Raw genomic sequence first — 23,807 nt, 5'->3', positions numbered from 1 at the left:
GTCTACTTTATGTTTGCATCATAAAGTTGACATGTTTTTACTTTTGGAAGACATCAGAGGTTCAGCAGCAATTTTCCACAAAATTTTCCAAATCGGAATTTTTCATCGACCAGTTCAGGTTTGAAGTGGATTTGAAGGGCCTTCCTATTAGTAATACCACACAAATGGCCCCATTATAAAAACTGCACCCCTCAAAGTATTCTGTAAGTGTGTTAACCCTTTAGGTGTTTCACAGGAATAACAGCAAAATAAAGGAGAAAATTCAAAATCTTAATTTTTTACACTTGCATGTTCTTGTAGACCCAGTTTTTTAATTTACAAGAGGTAAAAGGAGAAAAAGCCTCTCAAAATTTGTAACCCAATTTCTCTCGAGTAAGGAAATACCTCATATGTGTATGTCAAGTGTTCGGGGGGCGCAGTAGAGGGCTCAGAAGGGAAGGAGCGACAATGGGATTTTGGAGAGTGAGTTTTTCTGAAATGATTTTTGGGGGGCATGTCACATTTAGGAAGCCCCTATGGTGCCAGAACAGCAGAAACCCCCCCACATGGCATACCATTATGGAAACTACACCCCTCAAGGCACGTAACAAGGGGTCCAGTGAGCCTTAACACCCCACAGGTGTTTGATGACTTTTCGTTAAATTCGGATGTGTAAATGGAAAAAAAAACTTTTTATTTCACTAAAATTTATAACCCCATCTCTTCGGAGTATGGAAATACCCCATGTTAGGACGTAAAATGCTCTGCGGGCGAACTACAATGCTCAGAAGAGGAGCCACATTTGGCTTTTGGAAAGTAAATTTTGCTGAAGTGGTTTTTTGGGGGGCATGTCGCATTTAGGAAGCACCTATGGTGCCAGACAGAAAAAAAAAAAAAAACACATGGCATACTATAAAAAAAAGTTTTTTCACTAAAATGCTGGTTTCCCCCCAAATTTTACATTTTTACAAGGGGTAATAGGAGAAAATTACCCCCATAATTTGTAACCCTATTTCTTCTGAGTATGCAAATACCCCATGTTAGGACGTAAAATGCTCTGCTGGCGCAAAACAATGCTTAGAAGAGAAGGTGCGCCATTGAGCTTTTGGAAAGGGAATTTGTTTGGAATGGAAGTCAGGGGCCAAGTGCGTTTACAAAGCCCCCCGTGGTGCCAGAACAGTGGACCCCCCCACATGTGACCCCATTTTGGAAACTACACCCCTCACAGAATGTAATAAGGGGTGCAGCGAGTATTTACACCCCACTGGCGTTTGACAGATCTTTTTCATTTTCACGGACCACTGTTCCAAAAATCTGTCAGACACCTGTGGGGTGTTAATGCTCACTGTACCCCTTATTACTTTACATGAGGGGTGTAGTTTCCAAAATGGGGTCACATGTGGGAGGGGTCCATTGTTCTGGCACTATGGGGGCTTTGTAAACATACGTGGCCTTCAATTCCGGATACATTTTCTCTTCAAAATCCCAATGGCGCTCCTTCCCTTCTGAGCATTGTAGTTCATCCGCAGAGCACTTTACATCTACATATGGGGTATGTTCTTACTCAGAAGAAATGGGGCTACAAATTTAGGGGGGCTTTTTTCCCATCCAACTTTAATGAAAATTTGTCAAACACCTGTGGGGTGTTAAGGCTCACTATACCCCTTGTTACATTCCGTGAGGGGTGTAGTTTCCAAAATGGGGTCACGTGTGGGTATTTATTTTTTTGCATTTATTTCAGAACCACTGTAAAATCAGCCACCCCTGTGCAAATCACCAATTTAGGCCTCAAATGTACATAGTACGCTCTCACTCCTGAGCCTTGTTGTGCATCCGAAGAGCATTTTACGCCCACATATGGGGTATTTCCATACTCAGGAGAAATAGCGTTACAAATTTTGGGGGTCTTTTTTTCCTTTTACCTCTTGTGAAAATAAAAAGTAAAGGGCAACACCAGTATGTTAGTGTAAATTTTTTTTTTTTACACTAACAGGCTGGTATAGACCCCAACTTATCCTTTTCATAAGGGGTAAAAGGAGAAAAAGCCCCCCAAAATATGTAGTGTACGGAGATACCCCATATGTGGCACTAAACTGTTTCCTTGAAATACGACAGGGCTCCGAAGTGAGAGAGCACCATGCGCATTTGAGGACTAAATTGGGGATTGCATAGGGGTGGACATAAGGGTATTCTACGCGAGTGATTCCCAAACATGGTGCCTCCAGCTGTTGCTAAACTCCCAGGATGCCTGAACAGTCAGTGGCTGTCCGGAAATGCTGGGAGTTGTTGTTTTGCAACAGCTGGAGGCTCCATTTTGGAAACACTGCCGTACAATATGTTTTTCATTTTTATTGGGGAGGACAGTGTATATGTAGTGTTTTACCCCTTATTATGTGTTAGTGTAGTGTTTTTAGGGTACGTTCACACTGGTGTGTTACGGTGAGTTTACCGCTAGGAGTTTGCGCTGAGGCGAAAAATTTGCAACAGCTGGAGGCACACTGGTTGTAAAACCTTCAGTAAGGTTCTGTTACCTAACTCAGTGTTTTCCAACAAGTGTGCCTCCAGCTGTTGCAAAACTACAACTCCCAGCATGAACTGATCGCCGAAGTGCATTTTGGGAGATGTAGTTATGCAACAGCTGGAGGTACGCAACTACAACTCCCAGCAAGCCGAGACAGCTGTTTGGGCATGCTGGGATTTGCAGTTTTGCAACATCTGGAGAGCTACAGTTTGAGACCACTGCACAGTGATCTCCAAACTGTGGCCCTCCAGATGTTGCAAAACGACAAATCCCAGCATGCCCACACAGCAAATAGCTGTCTGGGCATGCTAGGAGTTGTAGTTTTGCAAGATCTAGAGGGCCACAGTTGGATCACTGCACAGTGATCTCCAAACTGTAGCCCTCCAGCTGTTGCAAAACTGCAAATCCCAGCATGCCCACACAGCAAATAGCTGTCTGGGCATGCTGGGAGTTGTAGTTTTGCAACCCATATGACCTGGAATAGCTGCAAATCGCAAGTGTGAATTCACTTGCGATTTGCGGCGATCGCCCACATTGGGGGGGGGGGGGGTCTGATGACCCCCCTGGGCATTTGTGCGGGGTGCCTGCTGATTGATATCAGCAGTCACCCTGGTCCGGTCCCTGCCCGGCACCCGGCGGGGACCGAAATTCCCACGTTCGTACAGGTACGCCCTTGGTCCTTAAGTACCAGGGAGCAAAGGCGTACCTGTATGCCCTTGGTCCTTAAGTGGTTAAAAAAAACACTCATCACCCCCCTTTTCCCAAATTCCATATAAAAATATGTAACCATAATAAAAATAAACATGTGGTATCGCTGCATGCGTAAATGTCCGAAGTATAAAAATACATCATTAATTAAACCACATGGTCAATGGCGTAAGCGCAAAAAAATTCCAAATTCCAAAATAGCGTATTTTTTATCACTTTTTATATCATGAAAAAATGAATAAAAAGCAAAAAAAAGTCAGATCAATACATAAATGATACCGCTAAAAACTTCAGCCCTCATACCGCTCCATACACGGAAAAATCTAAAAGTTATAGGGGTCAGAAGATGACAATTTTAAACGTATACATTTTCCTGCATGTAGTTATGATTTTTTTCCAGAAGTGCGACAAAATCAAACCGATATAAGTAGGGGATCATTTTAACCGTATGGAACTACAGAATAAAGATAAGGTGTCATTTTTACCGAAAAATTTACTGCGTAGAAACGGAAGCCCCCAAAAGTTACAAAATGTTTTTTTTTCTTCAATTTTGTTGCACAATGTTTTTTTTTTTTTTTGTTTCACCATAGATTTTTGGGTAAAATGACTGACGTCATTACAAAGCAGAATTTGTGGCGCAAAATATAAGACATCATATGGATTTTTAGGTGCAAAAATGAAAGGGTTAAGATTTTTAAAAAGCAAGGAGGAGAAAAAGAAAGTGCAAAAATGACTAATCAATGTGTATGTGTACAGTATATCTATACATACACCGACATACATCGGGTGGTCTCTGAAGCCGTTATAGAAAAGTTATAGTCCTACAAGGGAGGGAGCTCTATAGGTGTCACCACTATACATGTTTCCGCGTGCTGTAGCACAGTTCGGTTGTCACCCCCCCCCCCCCCCACAGCACTGCAGGTTTATACACGTAAAGGCGTCTCCCGGTGCCCGGTTATGTGAGGCGGCCCCGGGCTGTGTACACGGGCTTCCCTCCTTTTCCTGGGTGTGGTCACGTGTCCCCTCCCTTTCCTTTCTTATGACAAGTAGAACCGTTGCGGCTCCAGTCAGGGCCCTGCTCCTCGGTGTCACTGCCGCCGGCACTCACAGCATCCTCGGGCTGTGGCCCTGTACGTCCCGTGTCGTCTGTCATGTCACTCGGTGGTTGAGGTGAGAGCTCCGGTGTACGGAAAGCGGCGGTCTGTCACATCTGGGTCATCCTGTAACGGTCCCGGTGGTCGGCGCTGCAGGTACCTGGGTGTGTACTGGTACATAACGGTACCGGTGTGGGTGCTGGGGACAGGGCAGAGCTGGTATAACACTGTAGGGATGGCTTCATGTGATGGCACAGCTGGGCTCATCCACCAGAGAGGCCTCTATCACAGCTGGATACCCATATGCAGAGGGGCACCTGTGATGGAGCTGGACACTGTGTGCTGCCAGCAGGGTGATGGCACCTGACCCAACATTAATAATTACCTAGAAACCAGGTTATCAACCCCAGGACCTGGAACAGCACCCTCCATAGTCATGACACCCTCCATAGTCATCATATGACATGACACCCTCCATAGTCATCATATGACATGACACCCTCCATAGTCATCATATGACATGACACCCTCCATAGTCATCATATGACATGACACCCTCCATAGTCATCATATGACATGACACCCTCCATAGTCATCATATGACATGACACCCTCCATAGTCATCATATGACATGACACCCTCCATAGTCATCATATGACATGACACCCTCCATAGTCATGACACCCTCCATAGTCATCATATGACATGACACCCTCCATAGTCATGACACCCTCCATAGTCATCATATGACATGACACCCTCCATAGTCATCATATGACATGACACCCCTGTGTACATGACACCCTCCATAGTCATCATATGACATGTCACCCTCCATAGTCATCATATGACATGACACCCTCCATAGTCATCATATGACATGACACCCTCCATAGTCATCATATGACATGACACCCTCCATAGTCATCATATGACATGTCACCCTCCATAGTCATCATATGACAAGACACCCTCCATAATCATCATATGACATGTCACCCCTGTGTATATGACACTCTCCATAGTCATCATAAGACATGTCACCCCTGTGTATATGACACCCTCCATAGTCATCATATGACATGTCACCTCTGTTTACATAACACCCTCCTTAACCATCATATGACATGTCACCTCTGTGTACATGTCACCCCTTTGTACATGACACCCTCCATAGTCATCATATGACATTACACCCCTGAGTACATGACACCCTCCTTAGCCATCATATGACATGTCACCCCTGTGTACATGACACCCTCCATAGTCATCATATGACATGTCACCCCTGTGTACATGACACCCTCCATAGTCATCATGACATGTTACCCTCCATAGTCATTATATAACATGACACACCTGTGTACATAACACCCTCCTTAACCATCATATGACATGTCACCTCTGTGTACATGTCACCCTCCATAGTCATCGTATGACATGTCACCTCTATATACATGACACCCTCCTTAGCCATCATGACATGTCACCCCTGAGTACATGACACCCTCCTTAGCCATCATATGACATGTCACCCCTGTGTACATGACACCCTCCATAGTCATCATGACATGACACCTCTGTGTACATGACACTCTCCATAATCATCATATGACATGTCACCCCTGTTTATATGACACCCTTCATAGTCATCATATGACATGTCACCCCTGTGTACCTGACACCCTCCATAGTCATCATATGACATGTCACCCCTGTGTACATGTCACCCTCCATAGTCATTATATGACATGACACACCTGTGTACATGACACCCTCCATAGTCATCATATGACATTACACCCTCCATAGTCATCATATGACATGTCACCCCTGTGTACATGACACCCTTCATAGTCATTATATGACATGTCACCCCTGTGTACATGACACCCTCCATAGTCATCATATGACATGTCACCCCTGTGTACATGAGACACACGCACACCTACCATCAGATCAGCCTCCTTAGCCATTATGACATATCACCCGTGTACATGTGAAATAGATACAAGGAAAAAAGAATGCACTGCTCTGGCGCTACCACTATGGATCAGGTGTCAGATCAGATATATTATCATTGTAATTTATTGACACATCTATAAAAACAATAAAAATGGAGAAAGACGCGTTTTGGGAATATATTCTCCCTTTATTAAATGCAAAAGGTACATACAAACATACATCCAATTGATAGCGCAAAGGGAACCTTTTAAATTATTTTATTGTATAAACATAACACTCGTGGTAGTGATTAAAATATGTATTAGCCACCATACACTACTTATATTGCCGCATCCATCTATAGAGATGTATCACAAGTTGTAGTCCATATGTTCCTTTAGGCCACAATGTTCATTAGTGCGTTTTTAAAGTGCATATGAGAGTGTGCGTTTTCTACTTATTATTCAAGGTGCGCTAGTACATTTGTGACCTCTGTCTTCTGTACGTGCCTCCCACACACCTTGATTGTCCATGTGTGGTAACCGTACTGGTTATGTGCATATATTAACAGAAGTATTGAATGTGCTTTTCTTATTCATAGAGGTATTTCGATTGTGTGCCTCTATAGCAACTTAATGTCCATCTGTTAATGGCAAATTATGTCACAGTCTTTTAAATATTTGCACATAGAACGATGTATATTGCACATTATGATCATGTCTATTTGAATTATTGCACACACTTATTGCACATATTCCTTATTACACATAGCACTTATTGCACTTATCTCTTTTTCGGCTTCTTAAGTAGTTGGTGCTTCTAGTTTCTTTCGGATGGGAGCCTCTTTTAGGTAATTGCCGGTCCGACGCGTTTCCTCTTACGATTCTTCCGGGACTTGTTTTTGGCTTTTTTTTTAGCTTTTTTTTACTCCTCCTGTATCCTTTTTAGATGCGGCACTGATGACGGCCGTCATCAGTGCCGCATCTAAAAAGGATACAGGAGGAGTAAAAAAAAGCTAAAAAAAGCCAAAAACAAGTCCCGGAAGAATCGTAAGAGGAAACGCGTCGGACCGGCAATTACCTAAAAGAGGCTCCCATCCGAAAGAAACTAGAAGCACCAACTACTTAAGAAGCCGAAAAAGAGATAAGTGCAATAAGTGCTATGTGTAATAAGGAATATGTGCAATAAGTGTGTGCAATAATTCAAATAGGCATGATCATAATGTGCAATATACATCGTTCTATGTGCAAATATTTAAAAGACTGTGACATAATTTGCCATTAACAGATGGACATTAAGTTGCTATAGAGGCACACAATCGAAATACCTCTATGAATAAGAAAAGCACATTCAATACTTCTGTTAATATATGCACATAACCAGTACGGTTACCACACATGGACAATCAAGGTGTGTGGGAGGCACGTACAGAAGACAGAGGTCACAAATGTACTAGCGCACCTTGAATAATAAGTAGAAAACGCACACTCTCATATGCACTTTAAAAACGCACTAATGAACATTGTGGCCTAAAGGAACATATGGACTACAACTTGTGATACATCTCTATAGATGGATGCGGCAATATAAGTAGTGTATGGTGGCTAATACATATTTTAATCACTACCACGAGTGTTATGTTTATACAATAAAATAATTTAAAAGGTTCCCTTTGCGCTATCAATTGTTCTACACATTATTGGGAGACCTAACAATATACGGTACGGACAAGTACCTTAGTGGATTACCAAACATACATCCAGACACCATTTAAATAAGGAAGGCACCAGGAACCATTACAAGACAGTGGGCGTGTGTTAGTGACACAAGCCGCAGTCATGCTAAGTAAAAAACATGTAGAAAACAACAATTTCCCTAATAGGTAGTAGCCGGAGTAAAAGCTATGTTATAAGCTTAAATATATAAAAGTATTAATATGCAGATTGCACTGAGTAAGATGTTTATATAATAGGTAGATTAGGAACGGGGCTTGGATAAGAATAACGGAAGTGAGGTGTAGAATCACAGGCCGGTGGATCGCATCATTGTAAAAATAGCAATGTACAGGTAATATGAGTGCGAGTATTAGGTGGCAGTGGAGGGCCGAATACAATTTAACTAATATTATCAATATTTATAAAACTCGATCACCTCTGTACATGACACATACACCCTCTGCCATCAGATCAGCCTCACCATCATCCTCCATAGCCATCATATGACATGCCGCCTCTGAATACATGACCTGCACACATCTGTGTACGTGAGCTGCACAGGTCTGCCATCAGAAGGCGTGCTGCTATAATATTTAGTAGCCTGTGCCTGCAAGACCATGTCAGGATGTGCCCAGCAGTGACCACTGTGTCTGCTCCTGGTGATCCATACATTGTGTCAAGTCTGATGGCAAGCTCCGTGGCTTGTGTACACAGCGGCTCCTGAATTCTACAGCATTGTGTCTGCCCTGGATGCCATATCGATGTATAGTATAACCAGGCAGGATGCATTCTTCAGTCTCCTATGTGTAGATGGGATCAGATCATTTTATCAGCACGATATTTAGTGTTTTTTGTCACCAAGATAAGCTTCATCACCAGTTATTGCTGATAAGTTCTTGAAAAAGTTGGGTTGGGTTGAAGAGGGTTGATGGCAAAATGATTGGCTGTGGTCAGCATAGAGCAGGGCTTCTGTTTCTTTGCTTTATGTTAGGCTTAAAGGGGTTATCCAGGAAAAAAACTTTTTTTTTATATATATCAACTGGCTCCAGAAAGTTAAACAGATTTGTAAATTACATCTATTAAATAAATCTTAATCCTTTCAGTACTTATGAGCTTCTGAATTAAGGTTGTTCTTTCCTGTCTAAGTGCTCTTTGATGACACGTGTCTCGGGAACCGCCCAGTTTAGAAGAAAATCCCCATAGCAAACCTCTTCTAAACTGAGCGGTTCCCGAGACACATGTCATCAGAGAGCACTTAGACAGAAAAGAACAACCTCAACTTCAGAAGCTCATAAGTACTGAAAGGATTAATATTTTTTAATATAAGTAATTTACAAATCTGTTTAACTTTCTGAAGCCAGTTGAGATATAGAGATATATATAGAGATATATATATAACCAAAGGATAAGTCAGCCAGCACTATTGATTCCAAACTATTATATGGACATGGCTTACAGGTGCAAGCTGCTGGGCTAAATATACAGCAACAGGAGAATACAGCAGCACACTGCTAGCACAAAGATATAGATAAAACATGAGTATAAAGATACAACATGAAAAGCTATACAGCTATGGTGCAAGAAATGGAAATATAAAATTATGAAGTTATGAAATAGTGGCCAAATAGCTTGGACCGTCCCACCACGGTAAGGTGACCTCATTTGGGACGGACCCTACACTATGAATATGCCTCTGTGTGAACAGTTCAGCAGGCATTGCAGGATCTGAAACATCCAAGACATATATGTGTGTGTATGTATGTATATGTGTGTGTGTGTGTGTGTGTGTGTATATATATATATATATATATATATATATATATATATATATATATATATATATATACCGTATTTATCGGGGTATACCACGCACCGGCCTATAACACGCACCCTCATTTTACCAAGGATATTTGGGTAAAAAAAGTTTTTTACCCAAATATCCATGGTAAAATGAGGGTGCGTGTGTGCGCGTGTATACCCCGATATACCCCCAGGAAAGGCAGGGGGAGAGAGGCCGTCGCTGCCCGCTTCTCTCCCCCTGCCTTTCCTGGGGTCTAGAGCGCTGCTGTCGGCCCTTCTCACCCCCTGGCTATCGGCGCCGCTGCCCGTTCTGTCCCCCTGACTATCAGTGCCGGCGCCGATAGCCAGGGGGAGAGAAGCGGCGCCGACAGCCAGGGGGAGAGAAGGGGCAGCGGCACCCATTGCCGGCGCCGCTGCCCCGTTGCCTCCCCCCATCCCCGGTGGCATAATTACCTGAGTCGGGTCCGCACTGCTGCAGGCCTCCGGCGTGCGTCCCCTGCGTCGTTGCTATGCACGGCGCAGCGCACTGACGTCATGCGCCGTGCCGTTCAGCGCATAGCAACAACGCCGGGGACGCCGGAGGCCTGCAGCAGCGCGGACCCGACTCAGGTAATTATGCCACCGGGGATGGGGGGAGGCAACGGGGCAGCGGCGCCGGCAATGGGTGCCGCTGCCCCTTCTCTCCCCCTGGCTATTGGCCGGTACCGATAGTCAGGGGGACAGAACGGGCAGCGGCGCCGATAGCCAGGGGGTGAGAAGGGCCGGCAGTAGGGCTCTAGACCCCAGGGAAGGCAGGGGGAGAGAAGCGGGCAGTGACGGCCTCTCTCCCCCTGCCTTTCCTGGGGCGGTATCGGCGTACAACACGCACATAGACTTTAGGCTAAAAATTTTAGCCTAAAAAGTGCGTGTTATACGCCGATAAATACGGTGTATGTGTGTGTATGTATATATATATATATATATATATATATATATATATATATATATATATGCAAAGCAGCTCATTACATCACCTTTTCAGGTAATGTTCCCTGGTATCAGCTTAGCTCCTGTCTGCAGATGGGTAGAAACTTCCCTTTTGTGGAGTAGTCTGGCTTGGCATAAAATCCCGATCAGCTTTTTATATTCCTTAACAGGAGCTAAGCTGATACCAGGGAACATTACCTGAAAAGGTGATGTAATGAGCTGCTTTGCATATTCCCCTACCCAGAATGCCCACGGAGTGCTTAATGGCCTTCTGAAGCTCCGTTACACCAGGAGTGGTGGCCTCGCCCTGAGGCAAATACTCATCATATATATGTATATATATATATATATAATATTATAAAAAGTTTTTCCTGGATAACCCCTTTAATGGTTAGGGTACAGTTCTCTAGTTGTTTGTGCCTTCTGAGTCACTTTTAACTTTGAGTCTTAGTCACCCCAGACAAAAAAAGAAATCATATAGAAATAAGTAATGCTAAAATTGTAAGTATTTTTAAATACATTAGTGTGGAATCGAATGTATTCATATTATACGCACTGACCAAAGGTTAGAATGTCTGTGCAGTATTGGCAGGGTACATTTGTATTGTAACCAGTGCACATATTTACAGTTTAGGACCCCTATGGTGATACACTTGTTGGGGACTACTGTATGACAGCATTGTTTATATATACAGTATATATAAAAAAGTGTTAGGTAGGTTTCACACAAGCATAATGATGCATTTTTTTGTCCATATTACAGCTGCCAATCCTGGCCTGACCTTGGTTCTGATGAGCCCGACTGACAGCTGTCATCGAACCTGTGGTCAGGTGACTGTTATATGGGCACATCTGCATTCAGATGTGAAATATATCATGCATATATATTCTGTATGAGAAAAGGAAGCCTAGTTGTGTGACAGGTGACACATTGCCTTTTATAGGCAGGAAAAGACAGATTCCTGCTCCAGGATTTCATATTGAATAACAATAATAGAAACTGCTTTTTAAAATTAGGGTGACATGTGGCTGCGTTACATAATATCACCATAACCCCCTGCTGTGGTCACGTTGTTACCAGCAAATTAGTGTGACATTGTGATTTCAACACAGGGACATTGTGTTCTTATGGTCATGTGGTCACTGCAACAATTTTCAGAATTTAGGGGTATGTTCACACGTCGATAACTCGCTGCAGGTTTCCTGCTGTGGGAAACTTACTGGGAGTTTCTCTGCCATTTACTTCATTGGGTCCATGGAAAAACTGCAATAGTGGCACTATTAAAGTAAATGGTAGCAGAACTCTTATCGCTTCTCGGCCTTTTGGCTAAGATCAAGTGTAGTATCTGTTCTTATGAATGGATGGCTGCACAAAGGAGCAGGTGTACCTATTTCCTCCAGGTCTCTCCATGAGGCCAAGAGGGTCTAGAGCTGAGGTACTTTAGTTCCTCCGAGTGGTGACCCCGAGGTGCCGAAACTCACTGGGAGGATTGGCTCACTGAGTTGAAGCACTGGCACCATGATCTCTTCACCTTAGTTGCGCTCATCTCTTGATTTCCCGCCTTCTGGCTAGGATCAGAGAAATTTTTATAGATCCGGCCAGATGTCCGGGCAGTGTACCTGCGCACATTCACTTATTTCTTTCTTTTTGTTCACTGTATCACTTTTTGCGTGTTGTGTGTCCACAGGATTGTTAGGACGTGGTAGCACTTCTGGGTGTCCCTCCTCCCTGCAAAAAACCCTGGGTACTCCTACATGGGCAGGGTACCGACCTTTAATGGCTCTGTGGGCAGATAGGGGATGCCATTGAACCTGGAACTTCCAAGGTACCTTTTGGTCCAGAGGCGAAGGGTAAGGTTTGTTTGGGGGCCTCTCTTCTGTCGGAGAAGGGCCTGCTATAGACTGCATCCTTTGTGCACTTTTTTTTTTTTTTTTTGTGTAACATGTTTGCACCTTTTCTTGCACGTTGGGTGATTCGATAGCATTTTCCCCGGCTCCAAGAAAAAAAAAAAAAATCTTATGCTACAGTCCCACGTAGCGCTAACACAGCATATTTCATGCTGCACAAAATGTGCTGAGCATCAGAAAATATGCTGCATATTCTGCACTGACTGAACATACACACAGGGCTAGCCAGCGGAAGCCCTGTGGGTTTAGTGAGGTTTGGGGTCATGGCCATGCGCCGGCAAGCCAGTGACTCGTAGCCATTCCCCCCCAAACTTCACTGAACACACAGGGCTGCTGCTGGCTAGCCCTGTGTGTATGCTCAGTACAGAATACGCAGCATTTCCCACTGCGCAGCACATTTTGCATAATGTAAAATGTGCTGCATTAGTGCTACGTGGGACCGTAGCCTTAAAGCACAAAATTTAGTCTGTATCCTGTTAAATGCTGCAAGTGCAGTAATGCCCCCATCAGCTGTGCCCACTTTAAGAACCAATGAGTACTTGCAATTCAAGAAATCCTGAAATTTTTGTCTCTACCAAGTGAAAAAAGGGAGGCTAGGTTTCCACACAGGTTTTTTTTTCTTGTTTTTTTTATTTATTTATTTATTTTTGAAAAAACTGCCACTGTAATTTTTTGGGTCAATGCCAGAAATAGATTCAAAAGCAATGGAAAATATAAAGGAATGAGCCACTTTTGACTTTGGCTCAAAAATTGCAGTGACAGTTTAAAAAAAATAAAATAAAATGCCAGACAAAAACCTTTTGTGGAAACCTAGCCTAATGGCATGTTCACACTGCGGAATTCCGCTCAGTGAACATTCCCATCAGTGTGAATGGCTCTTCCGTGAGACTCGTTCACACTGTGGAATTTGAGCGGTGGACAATTCCACTGCTGAAATTGTTCAGCGCAAAGAAAGAACATGTTCATTCTTTGCGCGAAAGTATGCGAGCACTGCATAGCCGTCAATGGTGACGGTGCAGTGCTGCGCAGTCCTACCGCCGAAGAATGTGAGCATACCCGAAGGCTGTGTTCAGACCAAGGAATCTCTGGCTGGAGATTCAAAGGGCAGCCCATAGAGACCAATGTACTCCACATGGATTCCACTGAAAGAATGAGCAAAATCAAGCTTTAGCTCTGACTACTGGAACCCCTGCGAGATCGAGAAGCGGACACAAGTTTCCTGTCAGAACGGGGCAGTAGGATTCCCATGAAACACTGGAGATTCTGATGGGAGACTAAGGTCCCCATTCTTAGGATTGCGGTGGGTGTCCCACCAGTCAGGCACCCCTCCCACTGCAATAAGATTTAGGGCAGGATATGTTTTTGCCCTGTGAGTGTCAGTTTTGTTTTTTAGAACAGTGAGGCAGATTTATCAAAACCTGTGCAGAGGCAAAGTTGCCCAGTTGCCCCTAGCAGCCAATTCGATTGCTTCTTTCATTTCTCAGAGTCCCTTTTTTATTTTTATATATATATATATATATATATATATATATATATATATATATATATATTTATATTTGTTTATTTTTAAACTAATGAAGCAATCTGGTTTGCTAGGGCCAACTGGTCATCTTTTCCTCTGAACAGGTTTCGATAAATCTCCTCAACTATCCTTTTGATAATGTGACCACAGTCTGCTCAATTTGAACAGAAACCAAGTGGGGTTTGCTATGGTGTTTGTCATAATGGTGGGGCTCTGTCATTACTGACATGTGAACATATTCTTATGTTTTCTGCTATGAATTATATGTTTGGTATAAGTGCATTACCTGGAAGTGTATAACAAGATGTGTTTGGAGATGATGGCCCAGTAGACACTAGAAGATACAGTGGACATGACTTTTATCTGTAAGACATCCTTTTGTCTGCACTATGCAAATACTGCTGACCTGATTTTCTAAAGATAGTCTAGATAACCGTAATTGTCCTCATGCAAATGTCTCAGCTGCAGACAGGAGCCACACCATGTACATTGTACTATTCGGATGAGACATGAGAATGGCTCTTTTGGGGTGATATTGTTACTAAATATCTTGTTTTATTGTTCCCCATTGTCTATTTGCATGGCTGCTGTGTGTGGAAGGGTGCACAGTCTATAATTTTGTCCAGCCCATTTTTGGAGTTTGGTGTGACATTATGTCCAAAATGCTTTTTCTTTCCTCCCTTTTTTGGTTTGGTTCCAATTAGGGCTGGGCGGTATGACCAAATATGTGTATCACGGTATTTTTTTTAAACTTACGGTGGTTCCACGGTATATAACGGTATTTTCGCCCCCACCCCCCAATCATGTGACCCGCCAGCGCTGTTCTGCCCCTCCCCGCCCCAATCATGTGACCCGCGCGCGGTGTTCAGCTCCCCCCCCCAAAATCATGTGACCCGCCAGTGCTGTTCTGCTCCCCCCCATTAATGATCAGCCCAGCGGGGTACTACTCGCATATATCACCTTCAAGCACTGCCCTCCTCCTCTTTGTTGGGGGCCACCGGCGATGGAACTCACTGTACGCCAGTGGTCTCCAACCTGCGGACGTCCAGTTGTTGCAAAACTACAACTCCCAGCATGCTCGGACAGCCAATGGTTATCCGGGCATGCTGGGACTTGTAGTTTTGCAACAGCTGGAGGTCTGCAGGTTGGAGACCACTGCTGTACGCTGTATCCCTATGCCCGGGCTGCAAAAGATACAGAAAATAAACTTTAACTTACCTACGTCGGCCACACGCTGTTCCTTGGGACTGGAATGTCGGACAGCCGTCAGCCTATCACTGGCCGCAGCGATGTTCCGCCCCGGCCAGTGATAGGCTGAGCCCACTGTCATGTAAGAAGCCGGCCAGAGCTCCTTACATGACAGTGGGCTCAGCCTATCACTGGCCGGGGCGGGACATCGCTGCGGCCAGTGATAGGCTGACGGCTGTCCGACATTCCAGTCCCAAGGAACAGCGTGTGGCCGACGTAGGTAAGTTAAAGTTTATTTTCTGTATCTTTTGCAGCCCGGGCATAGGGATACAGTGTACAGCAGTGGTCTGCAGGTTGGAGACCACTGGCGTACACTATAGAGTTCCACCGCCCGGCGGCCCCCAACGAAGAGGGGAGTGCTTGCGGGTGACATATGTGAGTAGTACCCCGCTGGGCTGATCATTAATTGGGGGGGGGGGGGGGGCAGAACAGTGCTGGCGGGTCACATATGATTAGTTCCCCGATGTGGGGACAGCGCTGCGCTGGGCTGATAATACATTCCCGAGGGGGGGGGGGGGGGGCCCAACCGGTATTGCTGTATGGGGGAAAATTCATATCGTGCAGCCCAAAAAATTCGGTATTGGTATGAATCGGTATAGTTCCAATACACACAAAGGGAATAAACATGTCTATAGCAAAACATGTGTTACTGCAATCCTTTTCTATGGTGTCTCTTAGCTTCTGGATGCTACTGGAAAGCACAGAGCAGAATGTTAGCTTGTATGAATGAGAACATTCCTGTCTGTAGCATCTCTGTCCTGTCATGACCAGTCTGTGGCCTGCTTTACCTTCAGCTCCATTACCTTCACTGTGTGTACTTGTTCTGCTCTATCTCTGACTAAACATGCCTTTAGGAAGGCTTCAAGTAAAAATACATTTGTCCGGATGATGAAATGCCTGGTGTCTGGCTCGTGTCCAGGATTACAAGGTGACATGGCTCGTAATGAAAACAGGTCTAGTATCTAGAGATACTTTATGTAACAGCCTATTGAGCACCAGTCATCATGTCATTTATAAGACTTTGTAATAATCTTTCCCCATGTTATCAAAATATTTTCCCTTAATACTTTCATAGATTCCAAATAATTCAAAATACATAGGGCCTTATTTGCATTTGATGCACTTGTTATCTTAAGCCTAATGCACTGTACAGAGTAGCATACAGCAGGGCTGATAATTTCCAGGTGCTAGGTCGCTATGGTGAATAAGAATTTTGTTGTGTCACGAAAGTTTTTGTCAGCCCTTTCCAATAGGGGTCTAGATTTAAAAACAAAAAATGTTTTACTTACCTCTGCCCCCAGTTGGTGCTACAGCATTACTTAAGCAAATGATGCCAGGTGACTGCCACAGCCAGTCAGTGGCCTCGGAGGTCACACTCTGTACTCAGGAGTGCACGGCAGTCACGTGACATCTGCTGCTGCTCATTGAACACGGGAGCGCCACCCTGAGGCAGAACGAGGATCAGCATGGAAATGGAGGCAAAGGTAAGTAAAACAATTAGTTTTTTTTTCAAAGTTGAGGTGACACCAATGATCGTGAAAAATGGGAAGGACACTAATGGTCATCATACATGAGGGGGGCACTAATCCTAGGGACACATGAGGGGACAACAATGACTGACTGTGACACAGGGAGAGATGAGGGGAACACTAATGAATGACACAGGGATAGATTAGGGGGAAACTAATGACTGGCACGGGGAGAGCTGAGGGGGACACTAATGACTGGCACGGGGAGAGCTGAGGGGGACACTAATGACTGGCACGGGGAGAGCTGAGGGGGACACTAATGACTGGCACGGGGAGAGCTGAGGGGGACACTAATGACTGGCACGGGGAGAGCTGAGGGGGACACTAATGACTGGCACGGGGAGAGCTGAGGGGGACACTAATGACTGGCACGGGGAGAGCTGAGGGGGACACTAATGACTGGCACGGGGAGAGCTGAGGGGGACACTAATGACTGGCACGGGGAGAGCTGAGGGGACACTAATGACTGGCACGGGGAGAGCTGAGGGGGACACTAATGACTGGCACGGGGAGAGCTGAGGGGACACTAATGACTGGCACGGGGAGAGCTGAGGGGACACTAATGACTGGCACGGGAAGAGCTGAGGGGACACTAATGACTGATGCAGGGAGAGATGAGAGGACACTAAGTACTGACACAGTAACATATGAGAGGGACACTTATGACTGACACGGGGAGATGAGAGGACACTAATGACTGACACAGTAACATATGAGAGGGACACTTATGACTGTGACACGGGGAGATGAGGGGACACTAATGACTGTGATACAGGGAGAGATAAGGGGACACTGATGACTGATCATATAACAAATCAGTATCAGGTTACGTTATGTGTAGCCATCCTGGTGTGTAACTTTTTTAGCTGACTCCTTTATTTGTTACAAATTTCTGAAGACCTGGGTTACAGTACAAGTTCCTTTTGGCTGTGTACTATGAAGCTACTGGGGCTCCTTGTTCTGCTCAATGATGCCCTGTCAGCTGTTTGTATGTTGTACAAAATGGTTATAGAAGTTACATGTGTGGTGAAGAATACTTTTAGTTTTTTTTTTTCTGTTAGCTTTATATTGAATCCTTAGTGATTCTTGGCAAGTTCACCCACACTAAACCCAATACACTGGGTTATCGTGTGGGTGAACAGAAGTCCATACAGGGGTCACTTACATTTTTTTGTTGGGTGGCTGCCGAGTTTTTGTCCTGTAAAGTCCCGTAATTCACCCCCTTAGTTGCGCTCTGCAGGCGTGTCCCCCGCCAGCAGTCACACTTTGGGTCCCGGAGGAAGGTGCCTCAGCTCGCCCCCCTTATTCGCATATGCATTTTCTTCAACTCCACGTCCTAGTGATGTGGAGTCACATGCCCCATCAGCGCTGCGCTCTGTATGCAGAGCGCATGCGCTGAAGATTTTACGCAGCTCTCTTATCCTGATCATGTGAGCTCTCTGAGCAGTACCGGGCCCTCGCTACTCCTGACTTCTGTAGCAAGGGCCTGGCACATGTGCAGTTACACTGCGCAGAGCACTCTCCGGGGACGCACAGCTCTCACTTGATCAGGACGTGAGAGCTGCATAAAACCTTAAGTGCATGCACTCTGCATACAGAGCGCAGCGCTCAGGCAGCGTGTGACTCCACGTCACTAGGACGTGGAGTTGAAGAAAATGCGTATGTGAATAAGGGGGGGGGGGCAGGCTTAGGCACCTTCAACAGAGGGACTCCACAATAAACCTATTGTGATCTGTCTCATGTTAGCCCGAGACCACCTAAATGTTTTACATTGCTTCTGGGAAAATGTTCCATGGACAGATGAGTAAACTGGAACTTTTAATTACAAATGCACAACACCATGTTTGGAGGGGAAAAAGAACACTGAATGCTAAACTCTCATTCCAAATGTGAAGCATGGAGCATCCTGGTTTGAGGCTGCTTTACTGTCTCACGGTTTTGATGCCTTTTTGGTCATTCATTGAATAGTGAATTTAAAGGTGTATCATGACATTATTTAACAGGAGAATGTAAGGGCAGAAGCTGAAGAGATTTTGCGTGCTGGACCATTGTATAAATAAATCAACTTTCTGCCTTTTTATCTCAACCCCATTCATTCCTTATAGACTGCAAGCCTTTATGAGCAGGACCCTTACTGCTCTTGTTTGAATATCCAGTATGTAATATTGTAATGTCTGATATTGGTCTTTATTTGTACAACACTATGTGGGTATGTTCATACAGCGGAATTTCCTCGTGGAATCCACTGGAAAAATTCCGCTCGATGATGTTTTCAATAGGATTCTGCATCTTCTGCACAAGGCTGAAATTCCAATTCTCTCCGCCCTGAAAATGAACATGTTCATTCTTTTATCAGCATCCACTTGGAAATGCATTGCCGTCATATTCTTCCAGAATTCATGGTCTGCGAAATGTCCGTCTGAAAATTTTCTGGACAGATATTCTGCAAAGTGAATATACCCTGTGGAGGTGAGATTTCCGCACGGTTACTGGAAAGACCATTGGCCCAGGTTTGTTTCTCTTATAATCTCAGAATTGACTTTGGATGGCTCAGCTGGTTTATGACATGCTCTTTGGAGTTCAGTCTCTTCTTCCCAAAACTTACTGTTATCATCCGGGGCCAGGTGTTCTCCACATTGTTTTCCTGTCCTCTTCAGCGAAGGGTCTACCAGAAGCATCAGAGGAGGGTCTATCAGACCTGCCAGTTGAGTACCACTTCTGGAAGACACAGGAGGAAAATGAACATCTTTTTATTTTCTTAAATTTGCTGCCGTGCAAAAACAATGACAAGGCTAGTCTCAACGGTTTACAAGTCTGTAAATTCTTGTGACCATTTGCTAATTCTTGGGTGCATTGACAACCATTTTGGCTGCCATCCTGAGCACAAAGGACTTTACCACATGGAAATGATTAGTATGAAGCTTAAAAGAAGTTTTACCTTGTTGCCCTAAAGATCCCTAGATATCTGTGGAGTATATCTTGTAACTTGTTTTTTAGGTTGTGTGCATGGTAGGGATCGACCGATATCGTTTTTTTTTAGGGCCGATACTCTGTGGAGGTAACGGCCGATAGCCAATAACATATACCGATATTCCAGTATAAGTTAACGGCTATTTATCTGAACCCCCCCCGGCGACACTGCTGCAGATCATTGATTTAAAGCGGGCACCGCCCACCCCGGGGGGCGGCCAGAGACTGCCGCCGCCGCTGCCCCATTGCGCCCCCCCCAATCCCTGGGGCCCCGGCGTCCGCGCCACTTCTGGCTCCGGCACCGTCCTCCTGAGCTGTCGCTGTGTGCACTGACGGTGACGTCGTGTTGAGGATGTCACTCGTCATTGCGCTGTGCAGCACACAGCGTAACACAGGACGGCGCAGGAGCCAGAAATAGCGCGGACCCTGGGAACAGGTAATTATAAAACCGGTGATGGGGGAGGCAATGGGGCAGCAGCGGCGGTCTCTGGGTGGTGGGGGGTGCGGGGCGGTGGGCAGGGCATTATCTGATTATCGGCAAGGTAATTGCTGATACCGATAACATCCAAAATTGTGAATATCGGCAGATCATATGGGCCAAACCGATAATCGGTCGATCCCTAGTGTATGGTGTAGGGGCTTCATACCCATATACAGTTGGTATTGGCATCATTAGTGGACTATTTGCCTAAGAAAGGGGAGAGATTAAGTTGTTGGGTAGTTGTGTGTTTTGTTTGTTTTTTTCTTAAAGGGGTACTCCGGCGCTTAGACATCCGTGATCTTGCACGCCGCACCCCGTTAAAATCAGTCCCCAGAGCGTTGTGATGTCAAGGCTCCGCCCCTGTGACGTCACGCTCCGCCGCCCCCCCCCCAAATGCAAGCCTTTGGGAGGGGGCATGACAGATAAGTTTCTACTTGTTTTTTTCTCTGGCAATTTTTGAGCCAAAGCCAGAAGTGTGTTCAAAAGGAATAGGACATATAAAGGATGGACTTACACTTCTCCTCCCTTATGGATCCACTTCTGACTTTGGCTCGAAAACTGCAGTGGCAGTTTTCCAAAAACTGCCAGAAAAAAAAAAGTGGAAACTTAGCCTCAGGGTTCTAGCTCAAGAAAGACTGTTGTGGGGCAGATTAATGTATGAGGTTAAAATAACTCTGCTCTCCCAGCTCACGCACACTACTGAATGCCACGCTGTTTCTCTGTTGTGCGCCTTCCTCTTTGTTACTATTTGCCTTGTTCTGTTTCACAGCTAGAGTCATTTTAACCAAAGAGAACTTTGCTAGTATACATTTTATTTCGGAAAATACTGGGGTGGATGAAACTGACTGCAATTATTTATTCATGTATTTGCTATCATATGGACATTTCCATTCGGATAAAGACTCTTGTCCAGTAGAATGATGTTCTTAATAATGTTCTTCTTAATTTATTGGGCAAGTTGTGAAGTAAGTTTCTGAAGTCACCCCATTTTCTGTTCTGGAAATCGTTCTCCCAGGTCCCAGCAACTAATCTGAAATGGTGGTCGTTCCTGAGGCATAATAGAAACAAGTCATGCTTTTGACATGTAATTTAGGGTTGTGTAAGGTAGAATTGATGTTATGTAACTAGTATTTCTATGTCCTGAAGGTCCTGTTATGCCTACCTTTTGTAAGTCTTAGGCTTTCCCCTGGGTGTACAGCACTGATTCTTTTTGGGCACCTATGCTACAGAGCTGGGCATGCAGAGCAGGACACTGCACGCAGACCACTGGAGGCAGCTATCCAATGTGCTGACAGATATTCATCCAAATGGGAGGCAGCTGTCATTTCACTCAGTATCAGTTCCCACTTCTCATGTGGCACTGCTACAGTTTATTACAGCTGCCTAGTGGTCTATACTTGACAAATAAAATCCATAGCTGCAGTTCATGAGTTGGAGGGTGGTAAGTTTGGCTTCTTAGCATTATAGATTGAATAGTGTCGGCGTAAATTGAGATTTTCCTAGCTTGTGACGAAAAATATAAGTTATATGAAGATAGGAGGCGAGTATCTTGCATTAATCTTTCTTTTTAATGCACATAGCAGAAAACTACAAACAGTTAATTCACGTCAGTGTTATAGAAAAAACATCATTAAACTACAACTCCCAGCAGCCCCTGGATCCTCCCCTCCCCTCTGGCCGGATGGCTCCTATATAAGGGGCTGTCTGGTACCACTCCTCCTCTTTTTTTATGCGACCCTCGGAAGGAATCGGGCTCATGTAGAACTGGAACCCTTTCAACGTTGAATGGAACCACTCTCCTGGGTGTCAGGACCAACCGGGCTGTAACCAACTGTTCTAACTGGAACAGAAAACCGAATGATGGTAACTCAGGAACTCAGCCTCCTCTGAGAAGATGAACGCCCATCTCATCAATAGCCTGAAAAGAAAAAGAACACCACCATAAAAGGGTTGGGTAGGGAGGGAAGATACTCGCCTCCTGTCTTCATATAACTTCTATTTTCCGTCACAAGCTAGGAAAATCTCGATTTATATATCAGACAGGAGGCTCATATCTTGCAAGTTTAAAGCAAAACGTGTATAAAAAAAAACATACCATCGTGTTCCTCTGGCCTAAAATAAAATTGACAAAAAGTTGTCTCCGACAACCAGTCAGCGGCCAATAGTAAGTCCGAAAGCGAACCTCCGGCAGTAACCACTTTCGTGGCCATAGCCCTTCTAGAAGAGTGAGCTCCAAAAAGGGAAACATTGATCCCTGCCATTTCCATGGCCGATCGAACCCACCTGGCCAATGTGGCCGAGGTCACAGGAAGATGAGGTTTGACATATGATATCAACAATTGATTAGAACCAAGAGATCGTAAGGACGCAGTCAGTGTCTCGTACGCTTGAAGACAGCGCACCACACACAGTCGAGGATGAGCAGGAAAAAAGGGGTAAAAGACTGACTGCAGTCCCGTCTTAGTTCTGCGAACAACAGAAAAAGGTACCCCCTCCGGTGAAAATTGTCGCCTAGAGATATCTAGAGCCCGAACGTCCGACACCCTTTTAATGGATACCAGACATAAAAGGGTTGTCAGTTTGAAAGATAAAAGTCTCAAAGATAGAACATCATTATCTTCCCAGGACGAGAACAGGTCTAACACCTTGGAAACATCCCTAGTCATTTGGTATCTAGGACGAGGAGGGCGCTTGAACTTCACTCCGCGCATTAGCCTACATACCAAGGGATGCTTGCCCACCTGTAAAGAATCCACCGGGCAACGATATGGCGGATCTGTATACGTTAAGCGAACTGGAAGACTTTCCAGACTCAAGAGTCCGCTAAATAATTCACTATGACTGGAGCAGGTGCTCGAACGACATCAGCTTGCCGTTGATCACACCAACGAACCCACAAGGACCAGGCCGATCGATATGCCGATCTAGTCCCTGGGGCCCAGGCCAAGGCGAGGAGGTCTCTAGCTGATTGTGAAAGTTCACCACCAGCGTCCGGGACCTGAAACCAACCACGCAAGGAGTGGAAGGTTGCCCTCCAATATCAACGGGTGAAGACCCTTGGTCGGGTTTGTGAGCAGATGAGAGGAATTTGGAATCAACCGGGGATAGTCGACTGACATTCCCAGCAGAAGAGGAAACCATGGCTGCGTCGGCCAGGCCACCAGGGGGTGACTAGAACCACAGTCGCCTTCTGAGTCGCTACCTGGAGAAGGATTCTGGTAATCATCGGGAAAGGGGGAAAAGCATAGCGCGTTCCCCGCGGCCACAGTTGACCGCTTCCGGATCTGGTCTCCAGCTGTAAAAACGGGGTAACTGCCGATTGAGACGAGAAGCAAAAAGATCCGTATGTAACGGGCCCCAAAGATCTCGTAGTGCTAAAAAGATAGAGCGATCCAGCGTCCAGTCGCTGGAGTCTATCAAG

General features: G+C 45.0%; 1 protein-coding gene and 1 pseudogene across 9 annotated transcripts in view; both read left to right on the top strand.

Annotated features, from left to right (window-relative positions):
• Window positions 1-3,874: 3,874 nt before the first annotated feature.
• The window catches only part of HERC1 (HECT and RLD domain containing E3 ubiquitin protein ligase family member 1), a 192,823-nt gene continuing 172,890 nt past the window's right edge, over window positions 3,875-23,807 (top strand). For 4 of the 9 annotated variants that reach the window (XM_056572870.1, XM_056572876.1, XM_056572875.1 and 1 more), the window contains exon 1: window positions 3,877-4,378. The gene's annotated coding sequence lies outside the window, so the exon portion shown is untranslated. Of the gene's footprint in view, window positions 4,467-12,416; window positions 12,580-23,807 lie in introns of all 9 variants that reach the window. The other 5 variants (XM_056572872.1, XM_056572873.1, XM_056572869.1 and 2 more) reach the window with 5 other exon arrangements.
• LOC130267809 (U2 spliceosomal RNA) lies at window positions 12,036-12,121 on the top strand (annotated as a pseudogene).

Source organism: Hyla sarda, chromosome 4, assembly GCF_029499605.1.
Source record: "Hyla sarda isolate aHylSar1 chromosome 4, aHylSar1.hap1, whole genome shotgun sequence".
NCBI lineage: Eukaryota > Metazoa > Chordata > Amphibia > Anura > Hylidae > Hyla > Hyla sarda.
The sequence above is the reverse complement of the archived record's forward strand: the minus strand, read 5'-3'. Positions and strand labels throughout refer to the sequence as shown.